At 36.8% G+C, this 13460-nt stretch overlaps 1 protein-coding gene across 1 annotated transcript in view; it reads right to left on the reverse strand.

The window, feature by feature from the left end:
• The window catches only part of ERAP1 (endoplasmic reticulum aminopeptidase 1), a 91268-nt gene extending 78122 nt beyond the window's left edge, over positions 1-13146 (reverse strand). The window contains exon 1 of the mRNA XM_029217985.1: positions 13090-13146. The gene's annotated coding sequence lies outside the window, so the exon portion shown is untranslated. The remainder of the gene's footprint in view (positions 1-13089) is intronic.
• Positions 13147-13460: the final 314 nt, after the last annotated feature.

The raw sequence follows: 13460 nt of genomic DNA on the forward strand, positions 1-13460 counted from the left end.
TGGTGTAAAAGTCTATAGATAACAGTTCTGATTTAGCAGCAAGTGACAATCATGTAAAGATTTTACTTCCCTAAGGCCCTTAATGATGTCAGCTCATAACCTCAGTTGTTCTCAATCCTGGCTGCAATTGGAATTATATGAGATGCTTTCTTCTTCTTTTTTTTAATTGAGATATAATTGACATGTAATATTGTATTAGTTTTAGGTGCAGAAGATAGTGCTTTGATACATGTATGTATTGTGAAATGATTTAGTTAACATCCATCACCACGTATAGTTACAAATTTATTTTTCTTGCTATGAGAACACAAGATCTACTCTTTTAGCAACTTTCAAACATACAAAACAATACTGTTAACTATAATCACCATGCTTAGGTGTTTTAAAACATACTGACACTCGGTTAAAGTGGAATTGGTCTGATGGGGCCCAGGAACTGGTCTATTTTTAAAGGTCTCAGGTGATCACAATGTGCAGTCAGTTGTGACCCACTGGAGTGGCTGTAGCATTCATCATCACAGTCATGGCTAGGTACATAAATTCTCTCCCAGTAAGGGCACATGTCCTATTTCCTAACTTCTTAATTGCTTAAGCCTGTTTAAGAAGTGAATATATTATCTGCAAAGTGATAGCAACTGTGCAGAAAGCCCTTGGGTGGCTGCCCAGTTCATAAAGATCCCCTTTCCTGAGGGCACCACTGATATACAGTTTGCTATGTCTGTATATCATAAACCTGTTCTCCTGGCCATACATAATTAACACAGAAATGGACACATCAACTGCATCATTCCAATACAGCTTTTTGGAATTTGAAGTTTGGAACAAAGTTAGAGCTGAGTGGTAGTATGCTGGTAATGCTTTTTGTAGCATCTGCCAGTTTCCTTGGTGTAAATACATCATGGCCAATTTCAAAGTACTAATGTAATATAATTTGGTTTGCAAAACTCCAGCAAATTTAACAACTGGTTTTCCCAAGCCACTATGAACCAACTCCAACACAGCCATGGAGATGAGTCACTTTAATGTCAGCCCCTTGGGTAAGATTCAAGTACACTTCCTGCCCTGTTTCCTGCATTTCCCAGGGCTAAGTGATGCGATTCTTTCTTAAATTCTCCAAGACACCTCTCCCTCCCATTCATTTTTCTTTCATTAAAATTTTTTTTGTTTAAGCTAGTCACAACCAGTTTTTCCATGTGTGCAATAAAAAGAACCTAAAATAATATGGTCATCTATTAATGTACTATTAACATGTATGAATCTAAATCTAAATCTATCAGATACTCAAGTCCCTGAGAGATGTGGGAAAAAATTTTAGAGGGCGGGCCTGGTAGAAGAGTTCCAGTGGGGGAACACCAAGCAACCAGAGGGCAGTTCAAGGGCACCGTGTGCTTGTTGGGAGACACTGAGGGGGTCACAGGTGGAGTGGAGGGCAAGGGAGTGTGAAAAACACAAATGTTATTTTCAGAATTCTGCCCAGCATGGCTGCTGCCCCTCTCTACCTCCTTTGGAGAGAATTGCTCAAACATTTTAAAAGGCCTATTGATCCAAACACTGGAAGCTAGGTTTGTTTATTTCCAAGTACTCATCCTCAATCTTGTAAGGAAGCTCAGATACTGCAGCTTTGAGGAGCAGGGAAGAGAGCCACAGGTGTCAGAGAGAGCAAATGGGGCAAAGACAATTGTATCTGAGCCTCTTCCCAGATACGCTGGGGTGCTGTCTTCTACTGCTCAAAGTTTACAAATTTGTCTACAGAATGGCATGTATGTTTCATAGGACAAACTATGGATGTTACTGGGGAAAAACTAAGCTCGTGCTGATTGTATATAACACAGAATTAAACGGGGGATAGAATATTTGATAAAAATAATACAAAATTTTAAATCTTTGAATTTTTTTTTTTCCTTAAAGATCCTGTATAAAAAAATGTTCTTAGCAGTACTAGGCTAGCAAACAATCTGGGCATGATTTAATCCCTGGAAGAATCAGGTCTAGATACATATTAGGTGATAAAGTAGGAAGGTAATACAATAACCACACAGATGCTTGTATCAGTGTTCTAAGTCATAAAAAACAGAACCCAAGGGAGATCCCCAAAAACTTCAGAGGCCCTGAAAGTTGCCGATAATTATATATGGTTTCCTGGTCCAGTGGCTGTTAAATGTTGGTGTTTGTCAGAGCCAGCTGGGAAACTTGGCACATACAAGGGCACAGGGTCTATCCTACTTCAGCAGCCTGGCCCTCTGTATTGCTTTACTGCTTTATTTGGGGGGTGATATACACCAAAGATTGAGGACCACTACCCTGGTCTATTTACCCTTCCACTCTCCTTGACCAGTGATTCTCAAAGTTTTCTGTACATGAGAATGACCTAGGGAGCTTTGTACAAATCCTGATGCTTAAGCCAGACCCCATACCAATTGAATCAGAATCTCTGCAAGGGGAAGACAGGCATCAGCACTTTTTAATAACTCTTAGAGTTATTGCACTCTGCCACCAAGTTTGAGAACTGGTCTTCTTAAACTTTAACATGCATGTGAATTTCATAGGAATCTTGTTAATACGCAGATTCTGATTCAGTAGGTCTGGATGGGGTATGAGGTTCTACATTTCTAATAAGCTCCCAGGAGATGCTGTTACTGCTGGTCCAGGATCACACATTGAGTAGTAATGTTGTGAATGACAATTTAATCTTTTTATTCTCTTTCCCAGACCCGCAGCATCTCTTCCCCTATCCAGCCTACCAGAAAATGAATCAAAATTTAGAACTCAGAAATAGAGTAGTAATGGTAAAAGAATTAGTTGATTTTGAGCGTGCTGATAATGATGTAAAGAAATTTAAAACTGGAACAAATGGTGAACTTGAGGCCCTATTTGTATGCTGTCATCAGTTGGTCATTGAAATGGCATAATAAGTGTCCAGGAAAATAGCATTTAAAAGTTAAGTCCAGGGCTTCCCTGGTGGCGCAGTGGTTGAGAATCCGCCTGCCAATGCAGGGAACACGGGTTCGTGCCCCGGTCCGGGAAGATCCCACATGCCGCGGAGCGGCTGGGTCTGTGAGCCATGGCCACTGAGCCTGCGCGTCCGGAGCCTGTGCTCCACAACAGGAGAGGCCACAACAGTGAGAGGCCCGCGTAAAGAAGAGTTGAGAGAAATAAATGGATGCTAAATACTGCTTATGAGAAAGTTTTCCTAATGAAACCTTCTTATAATAAAAACTTCAAATTTGGGGAGAAGTGCCCTATAAACTCTTTAAACTTCATTTTGTGATTACTATATTTTTGTAAACTTGAAATAGAAGTTCTCTCAATCTACTTAAATAAACCTTTGGCTGCTTGAATAAGAAGCTAAACAAGAATGATTTCCATTAAATCTTGATGATTTTTTAAATAACTCATCGAATTTTCTTCTGAATGTACACATCAACATTGTGTATTTAGTTTAGCTGTCTAATAACACTGGTAAGACTGATACATGTGTAAATGAATTCTGGTGAAGTTGGACCAAGTGTAATTGCTTCAGTATACCTCTTAATGCCTTTGTGTTGCTCTTTGTGTTATTAACTTTGAACTGTCATTTTACTCTAAATACCATATTTAAATGTGTCCTAATAATTTTTTATTACTTTGTGTAGACTTCCCAGAGTGTGTTCCATAGAATGTCAGGACAGCAAGATCTACCATTCTGTTCAAATAACGCTGGGAAATGTTGCATGTGTTTCTTTCTGAGATTTAAACTGCGTATTAGCGTTGTTAATAAAGGCTCTGTTATTAAAGCCCCTTGCAAAAAATAAAAATACAAAATTAAACTTCTCAACCCTTCCTAGACCACTGCTTTCCCAACCTATTAGTCCACAGAAACCTGCCCATAGTCCCCACCCCACCACGCCTCCCCTGCCACCACCATCTCTGCCCCAACTACATATCAGCATTCCACGCCATGCACTTTGTAAAATGCTGCCCTAGGGTCATAGACCTAATAATAGAGGTTGAGGGAGTCAGAAAACATCTTGGTGTGCTCAGTTTCTCTCACTTTTCTTTCTACTCCCTCAAAAATATCTATTTGAATATATAAATAGCATCCATGAACATTATTTCTGATAAGAAAACATTTCAGGTAATTAAAAACCTGGGATAATCAAATTATGGTCTATATTTAATGGATGCTTTATAATAATTAAATGAACTTTTCTTCTAATTGAAGGCATGATTTTAGAGCTGATTATCTGAAAGCAATTTTCTAAGCAATAACTCTGTCTCTGTTGAAGCATGAGTTTGAGAAGGGGGTGAACTTGAACTACACATGTCTGACATCCGGGTCTCCTACTGATGAAGAATGAGCAGGGACACCAGAACTTACAAATTAATTAGATTAGAAACTAATCACTGAGAGAATAAAAGTCTAGAGCCCTCTGCAAACTTGGGAGACGGATCAGTGCTTAGCATGGTCTACCACTGTAGTTAAGACTGGAATGCTTGATCAATAGATAACATCAAACATTTTTCTTTTTTTTTTTTTTTTTTAGAGCTCAAAAGTCATTGTTTTTATTTATTTATTTAGAATTTTATTTATTTATTTATACAGCAGGTTCTTATTAGTTATCCATTTTATACATATTACTGTATATATGTCAATCCCAATCTCCCAGTTCATCCCACCACCAACCCCCAACCCGCGCTTTACCCCCTTGGTGTCCATACGTTTGTTCTCTACATCTGTCTCTATTTCTGCCCTGCAAACCGGTTCATCTGTACCATTTTTCTAGGTTCCACATATATGCGTTAATATACAATATTTGTTTTTCTCTTTCTGACTTGCTTCACTCTGTATGACAGTCTCTAGATCCATCCATGTCTCTACAAATGACTCAATTTTGTTCCTTTTCATGGCTGGGTAATTTTGTTTTAATTTTTTATTTTTTAACATCTTTATTGGAGTATAATTGCTTTGCAATGGTGTGTTAGTTTCTGCTGTATAACAAAGTGAATCAGTTATACATATACATATGTCCCCATATCTCCTCCCTCTTGATGCTGTTTTTCCTCTTTTGGTTTTGTTTTGTTTTCCCAGCCTGGGTCCTATAGGTCTGTGTTCAAACAACCTACAAGCATGACACAGCAGACCTACACACAGATGCTGATTTTTCCTCATGTATGCAACCAGAACGGTGAGTACAATCTCTGTTTTCTGGCAATCTGCCTCATGAGCCCTGGAACTAGAACAATTAGGACATGCCTTCCCAGTGTTGAAGCAGAAGATGCACAGTCACAAGGAGCCAAAGAACACAGCTCTGTGTCTTACACTGGGGCCAGTAATGCATGATTTGTCTTGCTGAAAAGGGCAATGAAATATTAACCTTTTCTCAGGAAAGTTGAGGCACATAGAAGAAAGAACAAGAGCCAAAGGAAATAAAAAGAAGAAAAAAACCAGGAAGAGTAAAGGAGACCAGTGGCAAGGACAGCACAGGTAAATGGCAAGCAGCAAGTCCTCTGACAGCTGAGAAGAGAGCAAGTGATAAATAAACTTAGACCAGTTCTGTTACATGGAAAGGGGATAAATAGCCTCCTGGTCCTCAAAACTGTAGCAATAGAAATATTTACTTATATACTCATTCATCCTTTCATTCATTCATCCAACAAACACCAAGTTCTCTCTGTGGGAGAAGCTTAAATTGGATTCACTTCCAAACTCCCACTTTTTATATTGCAATGGACCAAGGTTATTAGATTCCCTGATCTGCTGTAACAAGGAGACTATCACTGCATTTTTCTGGCCATATATACTCAGGAGCATGAAATCTGGCAGTGATAACATAAATGAGTAATATTATTTTCATGAAAAGGGAATGCCAGCAAGGATGAATTCTGTTAGAGGAATGGGCCCGTCTCCAACCTCCCCCATCTGTGTGTAACTTAAAGCCCTCTCCCCACTTCTAGATAGTAAATAAACCCTGAACAAGAGATAAGAGAATCCCGGAATTCACTAATAAAACCTTGCATTGACTCCTGAATTTCTAAAAGTAAGTCTCTATCATTGGGTGTATTTGGGGCCCAAGATACAAAAAAAATACAATTTTTGCATGTCTAGGTCTGTAGCTTAAGAAAGATATGTTCTTAAGTTTGTTTTGAGAGAAATATTGAAAAAAATCCATTCCCAGAATTTTCTAGTTAAAATTTTATGACAAGATGTAGTACTTCTATTTAATACCAAAAATGGTATTATGTTTCCCTAAATATAATTTAGTGCTTTCCTACTTTTGAAAAAAGAACTTATTTTAGATGCAAAGTCTCATATTCAAGTCTGACAATTAAAATAGACTTTTCAGAAAACCATATTACAATCCCATAGTTTTAAATTTAGTTTTACAATGTTCAGATGGTAATGTGAATAGAAATGGTGAGTCAATTACTTTTCAAGTGAAGTACCTTGATGAAATATATCCATTTTCTCCTGACAGGGAATTATTATTGCCTTAAATTTAATCTTAGTTCTGCACATGCTACAGGGATTTTCATGGCTAAATTGTTTTAAATTATCCTATGATTCATCTACCTTGAAAAATGAATGCACTTTACCCACAATAAGGCAAAATATATGTTGTAGGCTGTATATGACTTTAAATTTGATTTTCTAGAGATATTTTATTAAAACATTTCTCTTAGGCAGCCAAAAATCAAGTCCCTTGATTTATTTTAGGGGCAGGGTTGGGGGATTAGACTGAGCTATGTGTACTTGTTCATTCATTCAACAAATACAGAATAAAGAAGATAAAGGATCAAGGCCAGAGGCTCTACTAAAACCAAGGAGAGAAAACCAATCTTCAGGTCTAGAAGTCTACCAAAGAAGGAAGGGCAAACCAGTGCTCTCTAAGGACAGGATTGGAGTCACTGATTCCAGGGCAGATGTTGTTTGCTCTCTGCCCTAGTTTGAAAAAACATATGAACAGAAGGTAGGGGAGAACAGAAACTAGACTATAGTAGAAATAAACCAGAAGTCTGCAGGTAAATCTGATTAGATGAGGCCAAAACAGAAAGCCTAAACTCGCCTTCACCTCACGCATATTAAGAACACATACACTATAGAGTTCAAAAAATTGAACTTGTATACTTATCTTTACTTATCTTTACTTAGAAATGTGTAAAGATAGACAAATGCCAAGAACTATAAGCTATAAAATCACCTGTTAGGTAAGAGGGGCAGCTATGATCAGCTTAATTGGGCCCAATGGACCTGTTTTCCCCCAGAAAGGTTTTGGATAATATGAGCTGTATTTATTCACATTGTAAACTAGAGAACAAACTTACAAAAGGTCAAGTTCCTTTTCTATACAGGTCAGTGGCAGACATAAATTTGGAACTCACGGTGAAATGTGGCTTTGGAAAGATTGTTTTCTCCACACGTTATTTTAAAATTTGTTTTTGTGGGCAGAGTGCCTAAGGTGGTACAAGACAGTGTTTCAAGTCAAGTCTGAAGATCAATCAACCTCAAAGTACTGAAAAGTTCTTAGAAAAGATGACCTTAGAAAGGTAAGCAGACTTTTATTAATGGTAACAATTGCATTTGTGCCTAAAGGAGAGGAAGCATTTACTTATAAAGGATGGTAAAAGATGGGTTTTTGAAGGATACCACCTCACTGGAAGAAATATGTGGTCATGGACATTTCTGACTCCTTCCTGAGTTAAATAATCCTGCTCTAACCACTGCCCCTCCCCCCAGGCTGTATACACACACACATACAAGACCCATATATATGTTGCCTAAAAGAGACTTCAGATCTAAAGACACAGACTGAAAGTGAGGGGATGGAAAAAGGTATTCCATGCAAATGGACATCAAAAGAAAGCCAGAGTAACAACACTTCTATCAGACAAAATAGACTTTAAAACAAAGACCCTAACAAGAAACAAAGAAGGACCTTGCATAATGATCAAGGGATCAATCCAAGTAGAAGATATAACAATTGTAAATAAATCAATATAGATAGACAGATATCCAACATAGGAGCACCTAAATACATAAAGCAAACACTAACAGACATAAAGGGAGAGATTGACAGTAACATAATAATAGTAGGGGACTTCAACACCCCACTTACATCAATAGACAGAAATCCCAGACAGAAAATCAATAATGAAGCACTGGCCTTAAATCACACATTAGACTAAACAGACTTAATTGATATATATAGAACATTACATTCAGAGCAGCAGAATATACAATCTTTTCAAGTGCACATAGAACATTCTCCAGGATAGATCACATGCTAGGATACAAAGCAATTCTCAGTAAATTTGAAATCATATCAAGTATCTTTTCTGACTACAGTGCTATGAGACTAGAAATCAACTATAAAAAAAACCCGCAAACACATGGAGGCTAAGCAATATGCTATTAAACAACAAATGGATCACTAAATAAATCAAAGGAGAAATTAAAAAATACCTGGAGATAAATGAATATGAAACACAAGAATCAAATATGTATAGGATGCAGCAAAAGCAGTTCTAAGAGGGAAGTTTATAGTGATACAAGCCTGCCGCAGGAGACAAGGAAAACCTCAAATAAACAACCTAACTTTAACCTAAAAGAGCTAGAAAAAGAAGAGCAAACAAAATCCAAAGTGAGTGGAAAGAAAAAAAGAAAGATCAGAGAAGAAATAAATGAAATGGAGACAAAAACAAACCCAAAAAACAATAGAAAAGATCAATGAAACTAAGAGCTGGTTGTTTGGAAAAATAAACAAAACTGATAAACTTTTAGCCAGACTCATCAAGAAAAAAGGAGAGGGCCCAAAGCAATAAAATCAGAAACAAAAAAGAAGTTACAACCAACACCAAAGAAACACAAAGGATCATATAAGACTAGTACAAACAACCATACAGCAATAAAATGGACAACCTAGAAGAAATGGACAAATACCTAGAAATGTACACTCTCTTGAGACTGAACCAGGAAGAAATAGAAAATATGAACAGAACAATTACTAGTAATGAAATTGAATCAGTAATAAATCTCCCAACAAACAAACATCCAGGGCCAGATGGCTTCACAGGTAAATTCTACCAAACATTTACAGAAGAGTTAACACCTATCCTTCTCAAACTATTTCAAAGGTTTTCAGAGGAAGGAACTCTTCTGAACTCATTCTACAAGGCCAGTATTACCCTGATATCAAAACCAAAGCTATCACACAAAAAAAGGAAATTATAGGCCAATATCACTGATGAACATAGATGTAAAAATTCTCCAACAAAATATTAACCAAACAAATGCAATAATACATTAAAAGGATCATACACCACGATCAAGTGAGATTTATTCCAGGGATGCAAGGATGGTCCAATATTCACAAACCAATCAATGTAATACACATCATTAACAAAATGAAGAATAAAAACCATATGATTATCTCAATAGATGCAGATGAAACTTTTTACAAAATTCATCATCCATTTATGATAAAAACTCTCCACAAAGTGGGTATAAAGGAACATGCCTCAACATAGTAAAGGCTGTCTATGATAAGCCCACAGCTAACATCATACTCAATGGTGAAAAACTGGAAGCATTCCTTCTGAGATCAGGGACAAGACAAAAATGCACACTCCTGCCACTTTTATTCAACATAGTAAGGTAAGTCCTGGCCACAATAATCAGACAAGAAAAAGAAATAGAAGGAATCCAAATCAGAAAGGAAGAAGTAAACCTGACTTCATTTACAGATGATACAATACATAGAAAATCCTAAAGACACCACCAGAAAACTACTAGATCTTGTCAATGAATTTGGTAAAGTTGCAGGATACAATATTAATATAAAGAAATGTATTGCATTTCTATACACTAACAATGACCTATCAGAAAGAGAAATTAAGAAAAACAATACATTTACCATCACATCAAAGAGAATAAAATACCTAGGAATAAACATACCTAAGGAGGTAAAGGACTTGTTCTTAGAAAAATATAAGACGCTGATGAAAGAAATTAAGGACACAAACAGATGGAAAGCTATACTGTGTGCATGGATTGGAAGAATTTAAGTTGTTAAAATGACCATATTACCCAAGGCAATCTATGGGTTCAATGCAATCTTTACCAAAATACCAATGATATTTTTCATAGAAATGGAACAAATCTAAAATTTGTATGGAAACACAAAAGATCCAGAATAGCTAAAGCAAACTTGAGAAGAAGAACAGAGCTGGAGGTATCATGTTCCCTGACTTCACACCATACTACAAAGCTACAGTAATCAAAACAGTATGGTACTAACACAAAAACAGATCATAGATCAATGGAACAGAAGAGAGAGCCCAGAAATAACCAATGCACTTATGGTCAATTAATCTACAACAAAGGAGGTAAGAATACACAATGGGGAAAAGACATTCTCTTCAATACGTGGTGCTGGAAAAACTAGACAGCTACATGTAAAAGAATGAAGTTAGAACATTTTCTCATACCATTAAAAAAAGTAAACTCAAAATGGATTAAATATCTAAATGTAAGACTGTAAACCATAAAACTCCTAGACGAAAACATAGGCAGAATACACTTTGACAAAAATCGTAGCAATATTTTTTTGAGTCTGTTTCCTAAGGCAAAGGAAACAAAAGCAAAAATAAATAAATAGGACCTAATTAAACTTAAAAGCTTTTGCACAGCAAAGGAAACCATAGACAGAATGAAAAGACTACATACAGAATGGGAGAAAGTATTTGCAAATAATATGACCAATAAAGGGATAATATCCAAAATATATAAACAGCTCATAAAATTCAATATCAAAAAAAAAACCCAATTGAAAAATGGGCAGAAGACCTGAGTAGACATTTTTCCAAAGAAGGCATACAGATAGCTAACAGGCACATGAAAAGATGCTCAACATCACAAGTTATTAGAGAAATGCAAATCAAAACCACAATGAGATATCACCTCACATGTATCAGAATGGCTATCATCAAAAAGACCACAATAACAGATAACAGATGTTGGTGAGGATGTGGAGAAAAGGGAACCCTTGTACACTGTTGGTGGGAATATAAATTTCTACATCCACTATGGAAAATGGTATGGATGCTCCTCAAAAAATTAAAAATAGAACTACAATATGATGCACCAATTTTATTCCTGGGTATGTATCTGAAGAAAAAGATTCTTGGGGGAAGAAAAAGAAAACACTAATTGGAAAAGATAAATGTACCCCAATGTTCATAGCAGCATTATTTATAATGGAAGCAACATAGCATTCATCAACAAATGAATGGATAAAGAAGATATGGTGTATATATAAAATGGAATACTACTCAGCCATAAAAGAATGAAAATTTTGCCATTTGCAACAATGTGGAATGGACCTGGAGCATATTATGCTTAGTGAAATAAGTCAGACAGAAAAAGGCAAATACTGTATGTTATCACTTATAGGTGGAATCTACAAAATAAAACAAATGAATGAACATAACAAAACAGAAACAAGCTCACAGATATAGAGAACAAACTATCAGTTACCGGTAGGGAGAGGGGAGAGGGGAGGGTCAGGATAGGGGTAGGATATTAAGAGGCACAAACTACTATGTATAAAATAATTAAGCTACAAGGATATATTGTACAATGCATAGAATATAACCAATATTTTATAATAACTTTATATGGAGTTTATCAACATTTTGAATCACTATGTTGTATACCCAAACTAATATAATCAACTATATCTCAATTAAAAAAATGCAACTTTGAAATCAGCACCCTAACAAAACCAGTTAGAATCCTAATAAGAAATTATGCTAGTATGGTTAAATTTCCATGGGCATTTGACATAGAATCTCAATCATTCAAATTGTATGGCCTTTTACACTAAAATCATGCTTCCTTCTACTTTTGAAATGAATGTCCTTGAAGACAGTTCCATAGAAATCAGTTTATCCAAAACTTAAAATACAATCCAAGAACAGCCTAATTTATCATTAATTTCTCTTTTAACATGGAGTAAATATCTTTTGGCTTCTTCCTCTCTACCTGCAACTGCCCAGAGAGCTTAACGTAGAAAATGCAGCAATTCTTGAAGCCTATAACAAGCCACATTTTATACAAAGGAAAGGTATTTCTGCAGATTTTTTAGTTTTTATCTTAAGTTTTAATATACTGAGAAGCTTTTTCTCTAATTGTGAGAAAGCTTGGCTTTAAAACATTAACATGCTGAGGAAAATTATGTATGAACCCACTCAACTTCCACAACATACTGACCCCATTCTCCAATTTACAAATACATATGTTAAGTTAATCAAACAACGAAGCCAACAGAATGAGGTGGCTCTAACATGTTAGCAGACTACTAAGCAAACCAAAACCTAAGCCTGTAAATGTCTCAAGGTTAAGAAATGAAAACCTAAGGAAACCAATCACAAACAGCCAACTAGTCTTCCCCAAATAAAGCAACTGCTTAAACTATAGCCAATCAAATAATTTCCTTGCTTTGCTTCCACTCCTCTGTTAAAGTCTTTCCCCTAGGGGCTTCCCTGATGGCGTAGTGGCTGGGAATCCACCTGCCAGTGCAGGGGACACGGGTCCGAGCCCTGGTCCGGGAAGATCCCACATGCCAGGGAGCAACTAGGCCCATGCACCACAACTACTGAGCCTGCGCTCTGGAGCGCATGAGCCACAACAGCTGAGCCCGCGTGCCACAGCTACTGAAGCCCACATACCTAGAGCCCATGCTCCGCAGCAGGAGAGGCAACCAGAAGCCCACGCACCACAACAAAGAGTAGCCCCTGCTCGCCACAACTAGACAAAGCCCGCACACAGTAATGAAGACCCAACACAGCCAAAAATAGATTAATTAATTAATTAATTTTTTAAAAAAAAGTCTTTCCCCCAGCTCCTGTTGGTAGAGCATTCTGGACACTTCTGGTTTGATGAGGCCTGATTCAAATTGTTGCTTAAACTCTCAACAGTTTTAATATGTTTCAGTTTATTTTATAACACAATTCATTTGAGTGAATTAGCATTAAAGAAACACATGGGATAGGAGAACAGATTACATGTTTGCATTGTCATTATTATAATAACAACATAATGAAAGTACTCACCACTAAGTCTTGTTGCCTGTGATGAGGAAAGTTGAAGAAATATCCCATGCACTTGAGCTGCAAAAATGTAAACAGTAATTCTGTCAAAACTATTTTCACAGGATACATTGAATCTCTCACTCTTGAAAAACTGTGTAACAGGAAGGCTTTGGAGGAAAAGTCAACCCAAGTGGGTGGGCAGAGGTGTGACCAGATCAAAGCTGCCCCTGGGGGTTCCCTAGTGATTTTGCATAGCAACCTCTGATTTTAAGATAAAGACTATGGCTCTTCTCTGTGACTCACAGCAACCAGCCATTTTGCTCAAAAAAAAAAAAAATGGTGATGCAGTTTTTAAGCTTTGGCTCACCACCAGAGGAGATGGCAGCAGAATT

This window comes from Monodon monoceros, unplaced genomic scaffold, assembly GCF_005190385.1.
Source record: "Monodon monoceros isolate NGI ecotype Baffin Bay Population unplaced genomic scaffold, NGI_Narwhal_1 Super_Scaffold_12, whole genome shotgun sequence".
NCBI lineage: Eukaryota > Metazoa > Chordata > Mammalia > Artiodactyla > Monodontidae > Monodon > Monodon monoceros.